General features: G+C 43.9%; 1 long non-coding RNA gene across 1 annotated transcript in view; it reads left to right on the plus strand.

The window, feature by feature from the left end:
* Positions 1 to 5424: 5424 nt before the first annotated feature.
* LOC309631135 overlaps positions 5425 to 23133 on the plus strand; it is a 96502-nt gene continuing 78793 nt past the window's right edge. The window contains exon 1 of the long non-coding RNA XR_014246086.1: positions 5425 to 6273. This is a non-coding gene — a long non-coding RNA (uncharacterized lncRNA). The remainder of the gene's footprint in view (positions 6274 to 23133) is intronic.

Genomic DNA, 23133 nt, shown 5'->3' on the forward strand with positions numbered 1-23133 from the left:
GGGTCCCTCCCTGCAGCCTGGGCAAACGGAATGGAGAGGCAAAAAGATTCAATGGTTAGAGAATGCATAGTCAGGTAGGCCTCGGTAGTTTTGAAACCCGGCTCCAGCTCTTATTAGCCATGTGACTTTGGGAAAGTTATAGTTACTAATCTTTTTCTGGGTCTCAGATTCTTCCCATGTGAAAATGGGATAACAATAGCAACTATTATTATACTGTCACCTACAAATAAGGATCACATAATGTTGTGTATGTGAAGTGTTTAGCATAGTGCATGGCGCCCATCATTAGGGCAATAATGAGATTGCAGAAGCAAATGAAATCATATGGCCAAAGGCAGATGTTTCAACCCTCAGTCAGCAGAGGGAACTGGAAATGACTTCACAGGCAACTGTGAAGTCAACAAAGTTTGAGTAGAGTTGAAACTTGGATTTTTAGGGAGCCAATTACTGTCATGAGGGAAGGCAACTGTGGGTGCTCCAGGGTGGGATATGCCCTCCTCCCAAGTTAATTCACTTACTGACTGTGGCCATTAGAAGGAAGGCAAGTATCCAGGCATGATGACTGTCATTATCATTATATCCAAATTTGGGGTGCAGTTTGCACACATCGATGTACATTAATGCATTTGATCCTCAGAACAACCCTATGAGATTTGTTGAGGTTCACATTTCCAGATGAGAAAACTGAGGCTCAGAGTAGCTGCTACTTGCCTCCACTGACCACAGGGCTGGGTGCAAATGTGGATCTAGAGTCTAATATTTTCTGAGTCCAGCGATGCATTATGAGGCCATGATAACAGACACTGCTAACATTGCTGAGGGCATGGGTTGCTTATGACCTTTTTAAACATCGCTGGGAGAGGTTGTTGTCAATGTCTGATTTAACTTTCTGTCCATAACTGTGCAGGTCACCAAGCCCCATTGCTAGTGATAGAAAGCACTGGTCCTGCCGTAGACTGAATGTGTGTGTCCCAACAAAACTCATATGCTTAAACCTAATCCCCAATATTATGGTATTTGGAGGTGTGGCATTTGGGAGGTGACTAGGTCATGAAGGTGGAACCCTCATGGTGGAATCAGTGTCCTTATAAAAGAGACCCCAGAGAACTCTCCTCTCCTTCAGCCACGTGAGGACATATTGAAAAGACAAACAGCTGTCTGTGAAACAGGAGCGGATCCTCACCAGACATCGAATCTGCTGGAGCCTTGATCTTGGACTTTCCAACCCCCAGGACTATGAGAAACAAATGTCTGTTGTTTATAAACCACCAGTCTATTTTGTTACAGCAGCCTGAACAGACTGAGACAAGCTCCCAGCCCCTATCTCCTACCCAGACTTACAGGCTGAATGTGGGACGAGTGGATTGGATTTGAACACGTTCCCCCCAGTTTTACCACCGAACGTCAAGCCTCTGGGTTACTCTCACATGATGACATGAAGGAGCTGGGCCTTTCTAATCACGGCTCTCACTGCACCTGGTAGCCGAATTGGAAGTCTGTTCCACCGGGAGTGGTCAGGAGAAAGACAAATCCCAAAGGGAAATGGCTTGTTTTTAGATATTGGGAAAGAATGTTCTTTAAAAGATAGAAAAGATGTCCGTTTCTTTTTTGTTTGAATTTTGTGAAGGAGATGTGAAGACCCAGGAGGCAATCATCAATCCCTGTCCAGCCTACCAGAGTTAGGAGGAATCAGCTGGATGAGGGTGGTGGGTAGAAATAGTGATCAGATGCTCGCTGACGGTGATGGAGGACTCCTGTTTGCTGGGAGGGGTGCCCACGAGCCCCACCTTGCCCCCGACCCCCTTCGCTTTGTTTACCAGATTAAGCAAGGGCTATTGACTCCCATTCACTAAGAAACTGAGCTGTGGGGTCTGAGTTCTCCATCTGGGCAGTGGGGCTGAGTTCTTATCCTTTCAATAGGTCTCGAAAAAATCATCTTGATTTAAAAAGAAAGGTTTATTTTTAAAAGTTAGTGAGATACTTGGGAGCCATGTCTGGGTGTCTAAGGAATGTGCCTTTTCTGGAGAATTCAGCTGTTTTTAATATCTCTAAGGAGGATCAGGGAAGGGATCCACAAAGTTATCACAGATCATGGAAATTTAAGATAATCTCATGCCACCATTTGTTTTCAACTTCCTCCGCAAAAAACTTTACCAGGGTTGGTAAGAGGCTAAACTGGCTGATTTGGAGTCCCATTTCCTTTTTTTTTTTTTACGCTATCTTTTCAGGGAGGCTTGTTAACGAGCAGGGGGATGGCTAAAAAGCCGGCAGGATGTGGGAAGAAAAAAGGAGGAGACCTGATAATCCACAAACTAGATAATTGGCCTCTGATTAATCAAGGGCAATATTTCAGCACTGCTTCTTTTAGGGGAAGCACAGAGAGCGAACAGAGGGAAGAGCTGGCATCTAAAAGCCCTTAATGAAGGAGAAACCTGGTCATCAGAGTGTGAGGGAGTATGTGATTGTATAAGTACCCGATTAAGGAAGACCTTGTAAGGAAGTATTAAGAAGGGTAGAAAATTTGTCCATTTAAGATCAAAATAACAACAAAACCCTATCAATTTTGTAGGCATTTCATAGACATTTTTTTTGTTTGTGTCTCCAGTATCATCCATTCTCCTCTTCCCCTTCTTAATGACACCCCCAGTTTCCTACGGGGAATCTCCCTCCCTCCCCTTCTCAAGCTGTGTGCTTCCTGGTGATTCCACCCCCTGTGCTGCATTAGGGAGCAGGTGATCTGCTCTAAAGCATCAGTGCATTAAGTTTCTTTTGGCCTTGTTGGGCTCCCAGTTGGGAACATCATCCTAGCCTATCCATAATGGCCAACCAGACTCAGTTTGGGGTACTGCCGGCCATTCTGGGGGGTCATGAGAAGAGAAGCTCATATGGGTGGAGTCTGATGAGGAAACAAAACTGAGAAATGGAGAGAAAACAAAAGGCCTGGTTGCTTTGTTTGAGGCACTAGAAACCAGCCCTACTTCTAGACTTTTGCACTTAAATGGAGCCAGTAAAATACCTCGATTATTTGAGCCAGTTTGGATTGGATTTTGTTATTTGCAACTGAAAGCATCCTATGTGAAAACAACTAACAACAGAAGACCGAACAGGACACAAATTCAGCACCGTTTCTGGGAGAGGACAAAAGAGAGGGACATCCAGTCAAAACTCAGTAGAACCTTCCCGGCCCACCCCAGGGACAGAGCAGCTGATGCAGCTGCAAGCCTTAGGCCCTGTTCTTGCCTCGCATAGAGGCTGTTGCAATAGAACAAGTCCAGGTGAAACTCTGGATCAAGTGTAGCAGACATGTTCTACAGGTCACAGCCTGTATCCCTAAACTGGCTGAGCATTAACCAGGACTCACCCGTGGTGGGCAGGGAGTGCTGGGGCCCAGTGCAAACATGTGCACCTGCAGGAAAGTGCTCTGAGTGCAAAACAGGGGCACCCCCTTAGCACGAAGACTCGCAGTCCCTCTTCCCTCTGTTCTGACAAGTCAACAACAAGGCCAAGCTTTAGCTCCTTCTTGGTAAAATAAAAGAACTCTCACTGTGGACTGTACACGATCCTCTGTGCAAATTGTCCTTGTCTGAGGTGGGCAGTGGGCTTTTTAAAGGGAAATGCCAACATAACGTGTGTTGTAAAAGTTTGCCCCTGGCTTGTAAGTGGCCTGGGGCAGAAGGTCACTTCTTTTCTCCCAGCACAGGACCTAACACTTGGGAGGTGCTGGCTAAGTGTTTAGTGAATGAATGAATGAATGAATGAGCTCCTTGGAACTGTAGCCATAGCAACTGCCTCACCCCATCTCTCACTTTGGAGGATTCTTAAGGAAGGGGCACACAAGGCAGGGGAGTGGGAAAGCCACAAGCAAACTTCCCCTGGGAATGGCTACTGATCAACTGTGACCTTGAGCAAATGACCTGAATGTCAGCTCAATACTCTTCACCAGAAAGTGGAGTCCTAATACCTACCTTACCAGGCTGCTGTGAGGGTTAAATATGGTGCTCAATAAATGCCAATTCCCTTCCTCCACCACTGCCCTGAGTACTCCCAGTGTTGGCCGAAGATGCATGGTGTTCAGGCTGGGGGCATATCTGCCCAGAGGTGCACTGACGCTCCTTTGTGTCTTTCAGGAGTTCCAGGAGGCCCTGCCACTAGGGCGTCCCCTACACTTGGGAACATTTGCAGTTTCCTATTGCTGCTGAGACAAGTGGCCACAAATTTAGTGGCTTAAAACAACACAAATTTACACTCTTACAGTACTTACCGCAGGCCAGAAGTCAGAAATCAGTTTCATTGGGTTGAAGTCAGGGTGTTAGCAGGTCCCCATCTGGAGGCTCTAGAGGAGAATCTGCTTCTTTACCTTTTTGGTTTCCAGTGGCTGCCTTACTCCTTGGCCTGTGGTCCTTCCTCCATTTTCAAAGAGCGTCACTCCAATCTCTGCTTCAGGCCTCATATCGCCTTCTCTTCTTCTGTAGTCAAATCTCCCTCTGCCTCCCTCTCATAAGGACACTTGTGATTACATTTAGGGCCCACCCAGATAATCCAGGATAATCTCCCCATCTCAAGAGACTTAATCACATCTGCAAATTCCCTTTTGCTGTGTAAGGTGATGTTCTCAGGTTCCAGGGATTAGGACCTGGATACCTTTGGGGGCCATTCTTCGGCCTCCCCCAGGAACCAAGCCATGGGGAAACCTGGTTGGCCCAGGCCACACTCAGGGGCCTGCTTCTCTCTGCCTTGGTGATGGCCATGTCACTAGGGGAGAAAAAATGCACTTCTTAAAGGGCTCCGTGGCTGCCCTGTGAGTTGTGTTTTCTTTGCTGGTGAACTCATTCTGCTAGCCATTGTCATTTGTCAAAGGCGGCGGGCAATAAATGTCCCAGGCCACATCCATCTTAGCCCTCCCCTCCCCCAGGATGCCAGTCCATGACCGACGCCCCTGCTGGCCCTGTGGCTCCTCCACAGCCCCACTCAAAGCCTCCGAGGATGCCCGGATGTTGGCCCGGCTCTGTTTCAGCAGGTCTGAGCTCTCTCCAAGGCTTGCAAAACATTTTTCTACTCGCTGGATGAGACTGGCGGTCTTTTGAGCCTGTGATAGGTGTCCAAACTCCAGGAAAGTCAGTCTTTCTGACACAGGGCTGGGCTGAGCTTCACAGAGGAAGGGCATTTATGTCAGTGAAAACACAGAGCCCTGCTTAGTGGACATTTGTTCGGTCAAGTCCTTCAGGCCACACAGCTCTGCGCTCAGTCCCCTCCTCGCCGTGCTGGGACATCCTGACAGACCCAGCAGGAGCAGTGCGGCTGGTTCACAGGCAGAGCGAGAAACGGCTTCAGAGGACCATCCTCTCTAGAGGATGCGGGAAAGAGAAAGGGAGAGAAAATTCTCCTCAAACACTGAAGGAGGGGGATTGGTTCTTGTCAGGACCAGGATTAAATTGAGATGTTGCTCTGGCTGTTATTTCTGAGTGATGATTTGGGCTAAAATATTAATTTTTAATAGCAAGAAGGATGTACATGTTATAACCACCTCTAAAAAAACAGAGCTAGGAAAGAACAACCCCAGGTGCTGGGAAATCTTGTTTTATATGTATTTTTCATGGATGAATACAAGTCTGCATATATTTATCCAATGTCCTCATCTGGACAGAAATGAACACATTTTACTAATTCAGACTAATTGGGTGGGAGGCCTAAGTGAGATGTCTGAGTTACCATTTTTAAAAAGAAATTCAGTTTTATTATTTTTAAGAGCTTTGAGCAATGACGCTAACAAGATGTTACCTAGGAGACATATTTACAGATTTATTCTTGAGGCAAAAAAGGCTCCAATTTAGACTTCAGCTATTGGGAGGGCAGCAGTGGCAAGTTGAAGGTATGTTCTCACGGCAGGCGGGGATGTGTTGGGTATTTTGGGGGTTTTTTTGTTTTTTAAAAATTTATTTATTTTATTTTTGGCTGCGTTGGATCTTCGGTGCTGCGCACGGGCTTTCTCTAGTTGCGGCGAGCGGGGGCTACTCTTCGTTGCGGTGAGTGGGCTTCTCATTGCAGTGGCTTCTCTTGTTGCGGAGCACGGGCTCTAGGTGTGCGGGCTTCAGTAATTGTGGCACGCGGGCTCAGTAGTTGTGGCTCGCGGGCTCTAGAGCGCAGGCTCAGTAGTTGTGGCACATGGGCTTAGTTGTTCCGCAGCATGTGGGATCTTCCCGGACCAGGGCTCGAACCCGTGTCCCCTGCATTGGCAGGCGGATTCTTAACCACGGCGCCACCAGGGAAGCCCGGGTATTTTTGATTCAGAGAAAATGTTAACTCATTTTGTGTTAATCTTCCTGGACACGAGTGATGCAGATTTAGACGCCAGCCGCCATGCACACACACCTCATACTCTAATTCTGTACCGCAAAACAGCCACGACATCTTAGGGCAGAAAGAGACCTCTGCAGTCATGTGGTCCACTGCCATCTCTCAGTCCATGAGGAGTCTGAGGGCCAGAAAGGTGAGGTGATTTATCCAGCAGGAGCCCACGAGTGGGTGGAAGAACCAGGACTGGAATGCGAATTTCCGGCTCCCAGGTCAATTCTCCTTCCTCTTTTCTGCTACCCCTTAGGCGTCCATGGCCATTTTAGAGAAGGGGAGAAGGAGAGGAGGTGAGAGAGGAGAAGAGACACACATTTTGAGAAAGAGATGAATCATCCGAACGCAATTTCTAACTGGGTTTGGAGCATGTTACTGTTTATGCTCACTCTCCTCGGCTGGGAAGCAGACCCTGGGGCTCGAGCGAATACAGCAGAACAGCAGCAGACGCCCTTTATCCAGTGCTTGCTCTGTGCCAGTCACTTTTCTAAGCACTTTACATGGATTAATTTAATCCATCATTTAATCCTTAGAATAGCCCCGTGAAGTACGTACTATTATTAATCCTTTTACACCTGTGAGGAAACTGAGGCAAGGAGAGATTAAATAAATCACCTAAGGCCATTAGTGACTGAGCCAGGACTCAAATCCAACCCATGTCAGAAAACTAAAAATAGAATTACCTATAATCCAAGAATCCCACTCCTGGGCCTATATCCAGACAAAACTATAGTTCAAAAAGATACATGCACCCTTATGTTCATAGCAGCACTATTCACAATAGCCAAGACATGGAAACGACATAAATGTCCATCAACAGATGAATGGATAAAGATGACTTGGTAATATATACAATGGAATACTACTCAGCCATAAAAAAGAACAAAACAATGCCATTTGCAGCAACATGGATGCAACTAGAGATTATCATACTAAGTGAAGTCAGAAAGAGAAAGACAAATACCATAAAATATCACTTATATGTGGAATCTAAAATATGAAACTAACCTATCTATGAAACAGAAACAGACTCACAGACATAGAGAACAGACTTGTGGTTGCCAAGGGGGAGAGAGGTGGGAGAGGGTTGGATTGGGAGTTTGGGATTAGCAGATGGAAACTGGTATATATAGAATGGATAAACAACAAGGTCCTACTGTATAGCACAGGGAACTGTATTCAGTATCCTGTGATAAACCATAATGGAAAAGAATATGAAAAAGAATGTATGTATATATACACACACACACACACACACACACACACACACACACACACACATATATATGTAAGTATATGTATAGCTGACTCACTTTGCTGTATAGCAGTAATTATTACAACATTGTAAATCAACTATACTTCAATTAAAAAAAAAATCCAACCCATCTAACTGTACAGCCCTCTCCCACCTGGCGCCACTCTGTCCTAACCATTTTGCTCTCTCCAGAGCTTCCCAGTAGGTGGCACAAAATACTGGTCCTTCAGTCACTGGGTGTCCAGGCAAGGCCTGGAGTGGAGGGAGCCACCTGGTTGCTTGCAAAGAACCTTATCTGCTTACTCTGGATTATTATTATTGTGTTACCGTTATGTTGTATTATTGCCTCTATGTGCCTCCTTGTGAGAAAGGTTGGGAAACACTGCTCTATTCTGTAACATAGTTTTGATGGATGATTCAATTCGTTTCTATATTTTTCATGCTGTCTGGATGAAATAAGGCCACAGGTTCAGCCCTGCAGGCTGGTGATTTAGTCCCCGACTGGCTCCTCTGGGAGCCATCTCACAAACACAAGAGAGAGAGGGCAAGGGGTGTCCAGATCTGTGTAAACCCATCACCTCCCAGAAAGGCTGTGGAGCACATGCCCTCTGGGTACAGATAAGCACCCTCATCTGCATATATCAAGGGCAGGAACTACCAGTCCATGGAGAACAAAGCATGACATCAGGGTCACAGAGCATCTTTTGTTTCTCTATTTCTTGGGTGTCATTTCCATTTTTTAAAAACTTCTCTACCTGTCATGCAGGGGCACCTGAATTTTGTACCGCTGTTGCAATGATATATTCTTTGAAGGAGAACTACCTGTTCTGGAGATGTCAAGGTTAGAGAGTCAGCAATTATGAGCTTATGAGATAATGACATGTGTGTTTAGTGTGATGGTAAATTACACCATAGGAAAAAATTTTAAGATTCAGAGTAAACTATTTTCCCATATAAACTTACTGCCTCAGGAAAACTGTGGTTAAAATGATAAATTACCAGGAAACTTCAAATTTCCCCTAGAGAGCCAAAATAGAAATACAAGAAGAAGCATTGTTGAAATCATCCCAAATTAGAAGCAATGTTTATTCAATTAAAAATAAGTGTATTTACACTATCTGTTTATATTGTGTCTTCTACCAGTTTTTAGCCATGAGGCTCAAAGGGAAATCTAGTAATCCTAGATTTCAGTTTCCTCATGTCCACGATGGGCATGCTATCCTACCCAGCAGCTAACCGACTTCCTACAAATCTCCAAAGAAGTAGCTTCCTCTCCTCTCTCGTATGAATCTGCTTCAGCGGCCTTCATGTTCGGAAAGATCTTTCTAATGTTTACCCTGACTCTTTGTGCCATGATATAAATCCACAACTTCTTGCCTTGTCCTAGGAAAATGACAGACACAGTTAACTCTTCACATTCTTAGAGAGTAGGACGGGGTCAACTCCTAACCTCCCCTTCCAGCTACCAAGACAGCAAGGGCTTACTTCCCATGGCTTCCATTTGGGGTGGGAGTTTTCTGTGCCCTCTCCATACCCACCTCACAGTGGAGTTCCAGGGTCTGTGCCCAGATATGATGAGGTGGTGGATAGGGTGGTGTCCATGGGTTCTAGCCGTCTTCACGATTGTTCCATCTGCAAAGTCAAGGGTTGGCCAGTGCCTAGTATCGTGGAAGGATAAACTTGTGGTTGCTTCACTCCATAAACACCCAGGAAACACAGGGCCTGTAGGAAGGAGTAGAAGAGGCACCCTTCTGAAAAGGCAGGACTGGTCTGGATGCCACTGCATGCTGGCCTGGGATCTTGGGCACCATAGCTAAGCCTTTGGAACCTCTCTGTATCCTTATCTATGTAAAGGAAAATGGCATCTACCTCACACAGCCTCACAGGGTGTTGTTAAGATCAGAGATGTGGATGTCATTAAAAAGCTCATGGTTCCTTCAGCTCAGCCCAGAAAGGTTAAACTGGCACTCTTTGGCCAGAGCCCAGTGGCTGGGTCTAGTTGGGTGAGAAGATGGAATTACGTCTAGGATACAGTGGCCCAATCACTGGGCTATGCTCTACTGAGTTAAAGATTGCTGACAACTTTTTTTTTTTTTTTTTGGCTGCACCCCTTGTGGTTCCCCGACCAGGGATCGAACCCAGGAAGCTCTAACCACTGGACCGCCAGGGAATTCCTGCTGACAACTTTACAATTGTGTGCTATCTCCCCTTCATTTCATGTGGTCATAGCCTCAATATGTATGACAAGTCTTACACACAGAAGGAAAAGGCATAATTCACTGCATAAGGTCAGAAAGTAAGTCCTCTGGGTCAAGGCCTAGGCAATAGAAGACCCCCATCCAAATACAAATACTTGACTTGGGAGGGGTAACCTATTGACAGCTGTTTCTGCATTGTTACAGGTAAATTAGTTAATTCCCTAGCAGATAGCCCTGGGGAGATGGTAAGTGTTGTTTGGGGGGAATGAGGGTGTTTGCCTCCTTGCATGGCAGGGTGCTGGGAAATGGGCAGTTTGCAGTGGGAGAAAGAGCACCGAACTTCAGTCTTGGATCTGCCATTTGTACAATGTGTGACCTTGGGCACCTTGCTTAACCCCTCTGAGCCTTTGCTTTCTCTTCTGAAAAAAGTGAGGATGCACAAATACCCCACAAGGCAGTTCGGAGGATTAAGTAGTAGGGTGTGGGTGTTTGTGCTTTATAAACCAGGAAGGGAAATGCAAATGTTGGTTGTTGTCATTACTGTGATCTCCATCTGGTTTGGATACAGGGTCAGCATGGAGAGAAGTATAAATCATAAGCCAGTTACTTTGCTAGGGACACTGGATGTGTCAGGCATGGTGTGTGTGTGTGTGTGTGTGTGGAAGGGGGGTGGGGTCTGTGAAAGACAGCACACACCAAGATCAACATAACTGTAATGGCTTTCATTATGGAGTGCCTACTGTGTGCCAGGCACTTGCTCACCACCTATCTACATTCCTTTGAGCCCTCCTAACAACCCCGATATTATTAGTATTTGTTTTTTTAATGAAGCAACTAGCTCAGAGAGGGCAAGTAATGGTCCAAGGTCACACAGCTAGTGAGGGCTGAAGCTAAGACTCAGAGCCAGGCTGGGTGAACTCCAAGGCTCATGCCCTTTGCACTCACTCCTTCCTATGTCTTTTTTTTTTTTCAAATTCTGCACCCCCAAAACCTTCATCAGGGAAGCCTTGGTTTAAACAAGATACAGGCAGATCCCAGCACCATTCCAACCCTGCAACAGAGGCAGCAACACGGCCCTGAAATCAAATGGGTTCCCCGGAAGTTCACTGGGAGGGCTGGGAGATCCCAAATGAGAAGTGACCATCTGTGTTTGATGTTACCCCAAAGTGCCTGTTCCTCATTTGGGGCATTAGTGGTTGTAACAGAAGTAGTAGTATTTCAACAACAGTGGTGATTAGTTACAGAAGGAGCCAAGTGGCAGCTCATCTCCATGTAAAAACTGCTGCGGGCCCTTGGGACCCCCTGGCCTGTGCTGTCCCATGTCAACAGGGTGCATATTTCCTGCCTGGTGTCCAGCTGGCAGTGCAGAGCTCTGTGACACAAACCCCTTCTAACTCAAAGAGTTTTTAATGAGCCTTCAAGAGAGAAGAAAATGGAAAAAAATGCAGCAGGAACACAACAGCAAGCAAACCAGTGGGGGTGTAGAATCCCTCTGAGAGGGGATTAACCCTTTCTGCACACAGGGGCTGGTCCAACCCACTATCTCCCTACAGAGAAGATACCAGCAGGGAAGGAGTGTGGAGATGGAGCCCGAAGGAGACAAACAAACCCCTGGAAGTCCAAACACCTATTTTTAAATTCTGGGGTCTCAGCTCAGCCTTAATTTGATGTCATTTGCTTGTTAACCCAGGCGCTAGGCTGGGTGTGTGTCACTTGGGAAGATCTGTTTCAATCACATAATCCTTCATCCACAGGAAGTGGAGGGACTGCTGGCTTCCCCTGAGGCCTCTTGGACCAGAAGGCCGACTTTGTAGGTGTGCACTTTCACACCCTGGGCGTCTACCATCAGGGGACCATGGGGCAGACGGGAAGGAAAACAACCCACCATCGGCTGGGATTGCCTCCTGCTCCATGGGAGGGGTGGGGACCAGCCAGTGTGGAGGCCTGGGCCAGGACAGGGAGGGGTGTTACTGTGTGGCAGGAGCAGGAACAAATGTGGGTGAAGTGGACGTGGTTTAATTTAGCAAAGGAAGTGTCATAACTGTCTCTTTAGTAACCACAAGGTACAAACTCTGGGAAAGATGACTGTCTGCACGCCTTATTTAAAGGATCTATATATATACCCATGAGTATTAATAATGCAAACAGGACTCTTTTCTTTTGCTTCGTGCTAACATTTTTGACCTACAAATCACTGTTCATGTTAAAGATTCTCTTGAAGCCACCCAGTTAAACTCAAGATTAAAGCAATATTCTGCCTTTATTTTCCCAATTTCAAAGCCCCCTTTCTCTTCTCTTAAACCTCGATCAGGGAGATAGGTTCAAGATGGCGGAGTAGAAGACGTGCACTCACTCCCTCTTGTGAGAGCACCAGAATTACAACTAACTGCTGAACAGTCATCCACAGGAAGACACTGGAACTCACCAAAAAAGATACCCCACATCCAAAGACAAAGGAGAAGCCGCAATGAGATGATAGGGGGGCACAATCACAATAATATCAAATCCCATAACTGCTGGGTGGGTGACTCACAAACTGGAGAACAATTATACCACGGAAGTCCACCCACTGCAGTGAAGGTTCTGAGCCCCACGTCAGGCTTCCCAACCTGGGGTTGGGCAAAGGACCTGGGAGGAGGAATTCCTAGAGAATCAGACTTTGAAGACTAATGGAATTTGACTGCAGGACTTCAACAGGACTGGGGGAAACACAGATTCCACTCTTGGAGGGCACACATAAAGTAGTGTGTGCATCAGGACCCATGGGGAAGGATCAGTGACCCCATAGGAGACTGAACCAGACCTACCTACTAGTGTTGGAGGGTCTGCTGCAGAGGCAGGGGGTGGCTGTGGCTCACCACAGGGACAAGGACACTGGCAACAGAAGTTCTGGGAAGTACTCCTTGGCGTGAGCCCGCCCAGAGTCTGCCATTAGCCCCACCAAGGAGCTTGTAGCCTCCAGTGCTGGGTTGCCTCAGGCAACAACCAACAGGGAGGGAACCCAGCCCCACTGATCAGCAGACAAGCAGATCAAAGTTTTACTGAGCTCTGCCCACTAGAGCAACACCCAGCTCTACCCATCACCAGTCCCTCCCATCAGGAAGCTTGCACAAGCCTCTTAGATAGCCTCATCCACCAGAGGGCAGACAGCAGAAGCAAGAACTACAATCCTGCAGCCTGTGGAACGAAAACCACATTCACAGAAAGATAGACAAAATGAAAAGGCAGAGGACTATGTACCAGATGAAGGAACAAAATAAAACACAGAAAAACAACTAAATGAAATGGACATAGGCAACCTTCCAGAAAAAGAATTCAGAATAATGATAGTGAAGATGATCCAGGACCTCGGTAAAAGAATGGAGGCAAAGATCGAGAAGATGCAAGAAATGTTTAACAAAGACGTAGAAGAATTAAAAAACAAACACCTAGAATTAAAGAACAAACAAACAGAGACGAACGATAAAATAACTGAAATGAAAAATACACTAGAAGGAATCAACAGCAGAATAACTGAGGCAGAAGAACGGATAAGTGACCTGGAAGACAGAATGGTGGAATTCACTGCTACAGAATGGAATAAAGAAAAAAAAATGAAAAGAAATGAGGACAGCCTAATAGACCTCTGGGACAACATTAAATGCACCAACGTTCATATTATAGGGGTCCCAGAAGGAGAAGAGAGAGAGAAAGGACCTGAGAAAATATTTGAAGAGATTATAGTTGAAAATTTCCCTAACATGAGAAAGGAAATAGATAGCCACCCAAGTCCAGGAAGCACAGAGAGTCCTAGGCAGGATAAACCCAAGGAGAAATATGCCAAGACACATAGTAATCAAATTGAAAAAACTTAAAGACAAAAATTATTTAAAAGCCACAAGGGAAAAATGACAAGTAACATATAAGGGAACTCCCATAAGGTTAACAGCTGATTTCTCAGCAGAAACTCTGCAAGCCAGAAGGGAGTGGCATGACATATTTAAAGTGATGAAAGGGAAGAACCTACAACCAAGATTATCTTACCTGGCAAGGATCTCATTCAGATTTGTTGGAGAAATCAAAAGATTTACAGACAAGCAAAAGCTAAGAGAATTCAGCACCACCAAACCAGCTCTACAACAAATACTAAAGGAACTTCTCTAAGTGGGAAACACAAGAGAAGAAAAGGACCTGCAAAGAGAAACCCAAAACAATTAAGAAAATAGTCATAGGAACATACATATCATTAATTACCTTAAACGTGAATGGATTAAATGCTCCGACCAAAAGACACAGGCTCACTGAATGGATACAAAAACAAGACCCATATATATGCTGTCTACAAGAGACCCACTTCAGACTTAGGGACACATACAGACTGAAAGTGAGGGGATGGAAAAAGATATTCCATGCAAATGGAAATCAAAAGAAAGCTGGAGTAGCAATACTCATATCAGATAAAATAGACTTTAAAATAAAGAATGCTACAAGAGACAAGGAAGGACACTACATAATGATCAAGGGATCAATCCAAAAAGAAGATATAACAATTATAAATATATATGCACCCAACATAGGAACACCTCAATACATAAGGCAAATGCTAACAGCTATAAAAGAGGAAATCGACAGTAACACAATAATAGTGGGGGACTTTAACACCTCACTTACACCAATGGACAGTTCATCCAGACAGAAAATTAATGAGGAAACACAAGCTTTAAATGACACAATAGACTAGATAGATTTAATTGATATTTATAGGACATTCCAACCGAAGTCAGCAGATTACATGTTCTTCTCAAGTGCACACGGAACATTCTCCAGGATAGATCACATCTTGGGTCACAAATCAAGTCTCGGTAAATTTAAGAAAATTGAAATCATATCAAGCATCTTTTCTGACCACAATGCTATGAAATTAGAAATCAATTACAGGGAAAAAAAGTAAAAAACACTAACACATGGAGGCTAAACAATACGTTACTAAGTAACCAAGAGATCACTGAAGAAATCAAAGAGGAAATCAAAAAATACCTAGAGACAAATGACAACGAAAACAGGATGATCCAAAACCTATGGGATGCAGCAAAAGCAGTTCTAAGAGGGAAGTTTATAGCAATACAATCCTACCTCAAGAAGCAAGAAAAATCTCAAATGAACAATCTAACCTTACACCTAAAGGAACTAGAGAAAGAAGAACAAACAAACAAAACCCAAAGGTAGTAGAAGGAAAGAAATCATAAAGATGAGAGCAGAAATAAATGAAATAGAAACAAAGAAAACAATAGCAAAGATCAATAAAACTAAAAACTGGTTCTTTGAGAAGATAAACAAAATTGATAAACCTTTAGCCAGACTCATCAAGAGAAAGAGGGAGAGGACTCAAATCAATAAAATTAGAAATGAAAAAGGAGAAGTTACAACAGACACTGCAGAAATACAAAGCATCCTAAGAGACTACTACAAGCAACTCTATGCCAATAAAATGGACAACCTGGAGGAAGTGGACAAATCCTTAGAAAGGTATAACCTTCCAAGACTGAACCTGGAAGAAATAGAAAATATGAACAGAACAATCACAAGTAATGAAATTGAAACTGTGATTAAAAATCTTCTAACAAACAGAAGTCCAGGACCACATGGCTTCACAGGTGAATTCTATCAAACATTTAGAGAAGAGCTAACACCCATCCTTCTCAAACTCTTCCAAAAATTTGCAGAGGAAGGAACACTCCCAAACTCATTCTATGAGGCCACCATCACCCCGATGCCAAAACCAGACAAAGATACTACAAAAAAAGAAAATTACAGACCAATATCACTGATGAATATAGATGCAAAAATCCTCAACAAAATACTAGCAAACAGAATCCGACAACACATTAAAAGGATCATCCACCATGATCAAGTGAGATTTATCCCAGGGATGCAAGGATTCTTCAGTATACGCAAATCAGTCAATGTGAAACACCATATTAACAAATTGAAGAATAAAAACCATATGATCACGTCAACAGATGCAGAAAAAGCTTTTGACAAAATTCAACACCCATTTATGATTAAAAACTCTCCCGAAAGTGGGCATAGAGGGAACCTACCTTAACATAATAAAGGCCATATATGACACACCCACAGCAAACATCATTCTCAATGGTGAAAAACTGCAAGCATTTCCTCTAAGATCAGGAACAAGACAAGGATGTCCACTCTTTTTTTAATTTATTTTAGGCTGTGTTGGGTCTTCGTTGCTGGGCGCAGGCTTTCTGTAGTTGTGGCGAGCAGGGGCTACTCTTGTGGTGCGCAGGCTTCTCATTGTGGTGGCTTCTATTGTTGTGGAGCACAGGCTCTAGGCACGCGGGTTTCAGTAGTTGCGGCACACGGGTTCAGTAGTTGTGGCTCGCAGGCTCTAGAGTGCAGGCTCAGTAGTTGAGGCGCACGGGCTTAGCTGCTCCGCAGCATGTGGGATCTTCCCAGACCAGAGCTCGAACCCGTGTCCCCTGCATTGGCAGGCATATTCTTAACCGCTGCACCACCAGGGAAGTCCAGGATGTCCACTCTTGCCACTATTATCCAATATAGTTTTGGAAGTCCTAGCCAAGGCAATCAGAGAAGAAAAAGAAATAAAAGGAATACAAATTGGAAAAGAAGAAGTAAAACTGTCACTGTTTGCAGATGATATGATACTATACATAGGGAATCCTAAAGATGCCATCAGAAAACTACTAGAGCTAATCAATGAATTTGGTAAAGTTGCAGGACACAAAATTAATGCACAGAAATCTCTTGCATTCCTATACACTAACAATGAAAGATCAGAAAGAGAAATTAAGGAAACAAACGCATTCACCATTGCAAGAAAAAGAATAAAATACCTAGGAATAAACCTACCTAAGGAGGTAAAAGACCTGTACTCAGAAAACTATAAGACACTGATGATAGGAATCAAAGATGATACAAACAGATGGAGAGATATACCATGGTCTTGGATTGGAAGAATCAATATTGTGAAAATGATTATATTGTCCAAAGCAATCTACAGATTGAGTGTAATCCCTATCAAATTACCAATGGCCTTTTTTACAGAAGTGGAGCAAAAAATCTTAAAATTTGTTTGGAGACACAAAAGACCCTGAATAGCCAAAGCAATCTTGAGAAAGAAAAACGGAGCTGGAGGAATCAGGCTCCCCGACTTCAAATTATATTACAAAGCTACAATAATCAAGACAATATGGTACTGGCACAAAAACAGAAATACAGATCAATGGAACAGGATAGAAAGCCCAGAGATAAACCCACACACCTATGGTCAACTAATCTATGACAAAGGAGGCAAGAATATACAATGGAGAAAAGACAGTCTCTTCAACGTCTCTTCAGTAAGCTAGGAAAACTGGACAGCTACATGTAAAAGAATGAAATTAGAACACTCCCTAACACCATACACAAAAATAAACTCAAGATGGATTAAAGACCTAAATGTAAAATCGGACACTATAAAACTCTTAGAGGAAAACATAGGAAGAACACTCTTTGACATAAATCACAGCAAAATCTTTTTTGACCCACCTCCTAGGGTAATGGAAATAAAAACAAAACAAAAATAAACAAATGGGACCTAATGAAACTTAAAAGCTTTTGCACAGCAAAAGAAACTATAAACAAGATGAAAAGACAACCCTCAGAATGGGAGAAAATACTTGCAAACAAATCAGTGGACAAAGGATTAATCTCCAAAATATATAAACAGCTCAAGCAGCTCAATATTAAAAAAAACAAACAATCCAATCAAAAAATGGGCAGAAGAGCTAAATAGACATTTCTCCAAAGACACACAAATGGCCAAGAGGCACATGAAAAGCTGCTCAACATCATGAATTATTAGAAAAATGCAAATCAAAACTACAATGAGGTATCACTTCACACTGGTTAGAATGGGCATCATCAGAAAATCTACAAACAAAAAATGCTGGAGAGGGTGTGGAGGAAAGGGTACCCTCTTGCACTGCTGGTGGGAATGTAAATTGATACAGCCACTATGGAAAACAGTATGGAGGTTCCTTAAAAAACTAAAAATAGAACTACCATATGACCCAGCAATCCCACTACTGGGCATATACCTAGAGAAAACCATAATTCAAAAAGCACATGCACCCCAATGTTCACTGCAGCACTATTTACAATAGCCAGGTCATGGAAGCAACCTAAGTGTCCATCAACAGATGAATGGATAAAGAAGATGTGGTACATCTATACAATGGAATATTACTCAGCCAAAAAAGGGAATGAAATTGGGTCATTTGTAGAGACGTGGATGGATCTAGAGACCGTCATACAGAGTGAAGTAAGTCGGAAAGAGAAAGACAAATATCGTATATTAATGCATATATGTGGAATCTAGAAAAATGGTACAGATGAACCAGTTTGCAAGGCAGAAATAGATACACAAATGTAGAGAGCAAACGTGTGGACACCAAGGGGGGAAAGTGGGAGCGGGGTGGTGGTGGTGGTGGTGGGATGAATTGGGAGATTGTGATTGACATGTATATACTAATATGTATAAAATGGATAACTAATAAGAACCTGCTGTATAAAAAAAAATTAAATTAAATGACACAAAACAAAACAAAACCTCAGTCATGCCCGGGCTACAGTTTCTGTAGTTTTTCTCTGTGGAGAAAGGTCTCAAATCAATCTAGTGACTTTATTTATCTAATAGACACTACCAAGTCTACTGCATATCAAAGCAGAAGTGTGCCTGCATTAAAACCAGGTGGTCCCTGTAGTCCAAGTGAAAAGATAAAAACAAAGTACCAGAGGTCAATGTTGAGTTGTCCGGAAGCCTGGGAAGATGTGAGCTCCCTTCTCTCGTCCCAGTGTGCTTTTTCCGCACATTTAACCTCATTTCTGTTCTTATACTTTATATCATTAATGCCAGTTGCTAACATTATCGAGTGTTTTCCTGTGCTAGACACTGTGATAAATCGATTACTTACATTTCCCCTTTATGTCGTCATGTTAAGCTGGTATTCTTTGCCCATTTTTCAGATGAGGAAATAGGGGCTCAGAGGCACCGACTGTCTTGAAGGTACACAGCTCATAGTTGGTGAGGCCTGTGCTTGAGCCGCCATGGCTCTTGCCTCCAAATCCTATGCACTTTTTACTGCACAAATACCCCTCTACAGCAACCTGTAAAACAGGTATTGTTCATCCTGTTGCCAATAGGGAAACAGGCTGAAAGAGTGCAAGCAATTGATCGCCCAAAGTTTTACCACTAGGAAATGGCGAAGCTGGAGCTGGAACTTGGGTTTTTTGACTCCAAATTCAGTGCTATTCCATTTACCCCTGCATCAGCCCTGGGTCATTGGCAAATTCAGAAAGGAGAGAGAGCTGAGTTCATGGTTTCTCCAGGGCCCCTTGCCTTGGCCTGTCACTACCTAAGCCCTGAACTCAGGTGTCTGGGCTTTCTTAGGCCTTGGGCTGAGCAAGCTGAGTTCCGTGCCCTCCAAGGCCCCTTTCATCAAAAACCACTTTCCAGTGCAATTTACCACAAGCATCCTCACCTGGGTTTGGCTACATTATTTCTCAGGGTCCCTCTTAGGTTCTTTTCCATTAAGATCCCCCTTCAAAGTCCCACTTCTGCAGGAGGCCTTCCTTCTCTCTTTGGCTCAGGTTACTCTATTTAAAACCTTCTGTCTATCAAGCTGACTGTTTTCTCCTTCACTTTTCTGCCCTGGGTCTATGAGCGTCTCCGCTAGATCCCAGATGTGGCCTCCCTAGAATACGGAAACTCCCAGCACGCCCTTGGAGACCTCTCACGTCTATGAGGAGGTAGATCACCCAACAGCGCCCTCCCCTGCACAGGCTCCAGGCCCAGCCCCCACTCCTGTTGCTCCCACCTTGGGTTCACTGTCCTGGAAAATGTTCGAGGCGGCGATAGAGTTAATGCAATCCAATCCTAGCCTGTGAGGAAGAGCTTGGCACTAGTTATAAACCTGCTCATTGCCAGGGCAGCCCTATTCTCCATCATTCTCCGCTCCCTCTCCCCAATAAAATGACCCATTTAAACCAGATTTTTCTTATTAACAAGCTTCCTACTAAATGGCTTCAGCTGTGCTTGTTGATTTATAGGGCTTAGAAAGCACTGCTCAGCTGTGCCCCTCCCTGTTGGTCCAAGGGCCTGACTGAAACATCTTGTCCTGGTGACATTGTGGGAGGGCAGAGGCCACCTTGCAAGTGGCAGCTCCAGAAGGGGCTTCTTCTTTTCTTCTTAATATTTTAATTTTAGAAATGTTCGAACCCACAAACTTAGAGAAAATAATGTAATGGAGCCCCTTGAACCGTCACCTTGCCAATCTTGTTTTATCTGCTTCTGCCTGTTTCCTAAACTAACCCCACCAGCTAGATTATTTTAAATTAAATCCCATTTTATCACTTCACCCATTTCAGTATATTTTCTAAGAGATAAAGACTGTGTGGCCTTTTCACATAACCACAATGTCATGAATACATCTAAAAATATTAACAATAATTCTTTAGTATTATCTAATATCCATCCAGTGTTCAAATTTTCTTGATTGTCTCATAACTTTTAAATACTTGATTCATTTAAATCAGCATCTAATCAATGTTCCCAACTGCATTTGATTTAATATGACCCAACTTTCTTTTTAATCTATAACAGTTCCTCTCCTCTTTTTTTTTTTTTCAGGGACATCTTGATGTAGACAAGTTCCCAAAACATATGTACACTGTGCCATCACCAAGAAGGAAATCCTGAAAGCACCCTTGTCAGCACAGACCCTCCTTATACCATGGGTTAAGTTATTTATGTCCTTGGCTATGGCCCTAACCCACAGGCCTCTGCCTATTGTCCCTCAGAGCACCTTAAGACGGTTAAATCACACATAAAAATGCTCAACATCGCTAATCATTAGGGAAATGCAAATCGAGACCACAATGAGATATCATCTCACACCTGTCAGAATGGCTATCATCAAAAAGAATACAAATAACAAATAATGGTGAGGATGTGGAGGAAAGGGAACACTTCTATACTGGTGGGAATGTAAATTGGGTCAGCCACTGTGGGAAAGAGTATGGACGTTTCTCAAAAAACTGAAAATAGAACTACCATATAATCCACCAATTCTACTCTTGAGAATATATCCGAAAAAACCAAAAACACTAATTCAAAAGGCACATGCACCCCAATGTTCATAGCAGCATTATTTACAATTGCAACCTAAGTGTCCATCAACAGATGAATGAATAAAGAAGATGTGGTATATACAATGGAAAACTACACAGCCATAAAAAGGAACAAAATTTTGCCATTTGCAGCAACATGGATAGAATTGGAGGGCATTATGCTAAGTGAAATGTCAGACAGAGAAAGATAAATACTGTATGATATCACTTATATGTGGAATCTAAAAAATACAACAAACTAGTGAATATAACAAAAAAGAAGCAGACTAACAGATATAGAGAACAAACTAGTGGTTACCAGTCGGGAAAGGGAAGGGGGAAGGGCAATATAGGGGTAAGCGTAAAAAAAGGGGTTATGGGATTATATGAAATCACATGTGTGAAACTTTTGAAAATTGCAAAGCACTATAGAATTTAAAGAATCTTTCATTCAATAAAAAAAGAAGGCTAAATCATCTTAGACCAATACTGATTGCAATAATGGGATCCTAAAGTGCTGAGCAGTTACCGACCCATTCACTCCAATAACTCATATTTATTAGCACATGAGCATTTACCACTACCCGTCAGGATCGGTCCTCTACCATCTCTATTTTCCCCGATGAGGAAGTAGAGGTATAGAAGAATCTGTTCTACTCTTTCTGATCAGTGGATGTGGGCTTTGAAATCAAGTTTTCTGAAGGATGCACCTACTTCTTAACCACTGAGGGGCCCTGCCTCAGGGTACAAGGTCTTATTTCCCAGTAGGGGCTTTGCTGGGTTTCCAGGCTCCTCTCATGCAGGGCCAGCGGGGAGAAGTGAGAATCTTGATCACTAGGATGTGTTTGCAGTTCTGGGGAAAGGTGAGGGCAAGGAGGCGGCAGAGAGCCACAGCTGACATGGAGCTCCAGATCTTCTGTGGATTCCCTTTGTCCGAGCTGGGTTTGTGCCCATCCCCACCAATTCCCCGATGGAGGCTGTGAACAGGCCTCCTCTCTTTCACAGGTCCACACAAACCATCATTACCACATCTCTCAAGCCCACGCAAATACCACATCCACATGCCCTTAGACCCACACCACTCAGCTCACAGGCCAGCCCTCACACGGCTCAGGCCTGCAAGCACATACTTGCCTACACACACACCTCACTGTGCAGAATAAACACAGACCTTGGAGGCGCTGGCGGGGCAGGAGTGGGGGTTGGTGTTTTCCCGATGGTAGCCAGAACTAAAGGCTACCTGACTTCAGATAGAAAGGTTGTCTATCTATCTATCATCTATCTATCTGTCTATCATCTATCTATCTACCTATCTATCTATCATCTATCATCTGTCTATCATCTATCTATCTATCATCTATCATCTATCTATCTATCTATCTATCTATCTATCTATCTATCTATCTACCTATCTATCTATCTATCATCTATCTATCATCTGTCTATTATCTATCTATCTGTCTATCATCTATCTATCTATCTATGTATCTATCTATCTATTTTTAATAGGTCTTCTTTAGTTCTGGAAAAGGCAAAGGCTTTCGAGCTCCTGGTCTCTGTCGGTCCAGAGAGTCTGGAAGGAGCTTGAGGGTTAGTGAGTGAGGCCAGGGTGGAAGGGTCGGAATCGGACAAGCAGCCGGCTGGTTAAATAGGACTAAATCAAATTCCCCCCATCTGAAGGAGGGGAGCTCTAACCTGCGGTTCTAAGAGATAGAAAAACACCAACTGCTAGCAAGATAATCCAATTTCCTTTCTCCCTCGCTCTGAAGGGGACTGCCCCAGCCCTCCTGCTCCAACCTCACGCTGGGTTTCAGTCTGGCTAGAACTCTTTACCCCTGCAGCAGAATTCATATCAAAGCCTCAGCCCCCCAGGGTTCATTAGGAGGCATTTATTTCTGCATATTCTTGGAGAGCAGGAGGGAGGATAACTTGATTCGCAATGCAAATTACTTGACTGTAATTTCAACTCTCCCTCCCTTCTCACAGGGAGATTTTGCAGGTCATTAAAAATATATGATTGTCTCCAAAACAGCAGTGACAGCCGCTCTGCTGGGCAGGACCAGATGCTGGTGCTTGAAGGCCACTGAACGATGTGGGGTGGATGCCAGGCCCTCGCTCCTCTTCCAACCTCTATGCTTCAGATCACAGGGATTGTGGCCCAGTTGG

Source organism: Balaenoptera borealis (assembly GCF_965194805.1).
Source record: "Balaenoptera borealis genome assembly, chromosome: 6".
In the NCBI taxonomy this organism is placed as follows: Eukaryota; Metazoa; Chordata; class Mammalia; order Artiodactyla; family Balaenopteridae; genus Balaenoptera; species Balaenoptera borealis.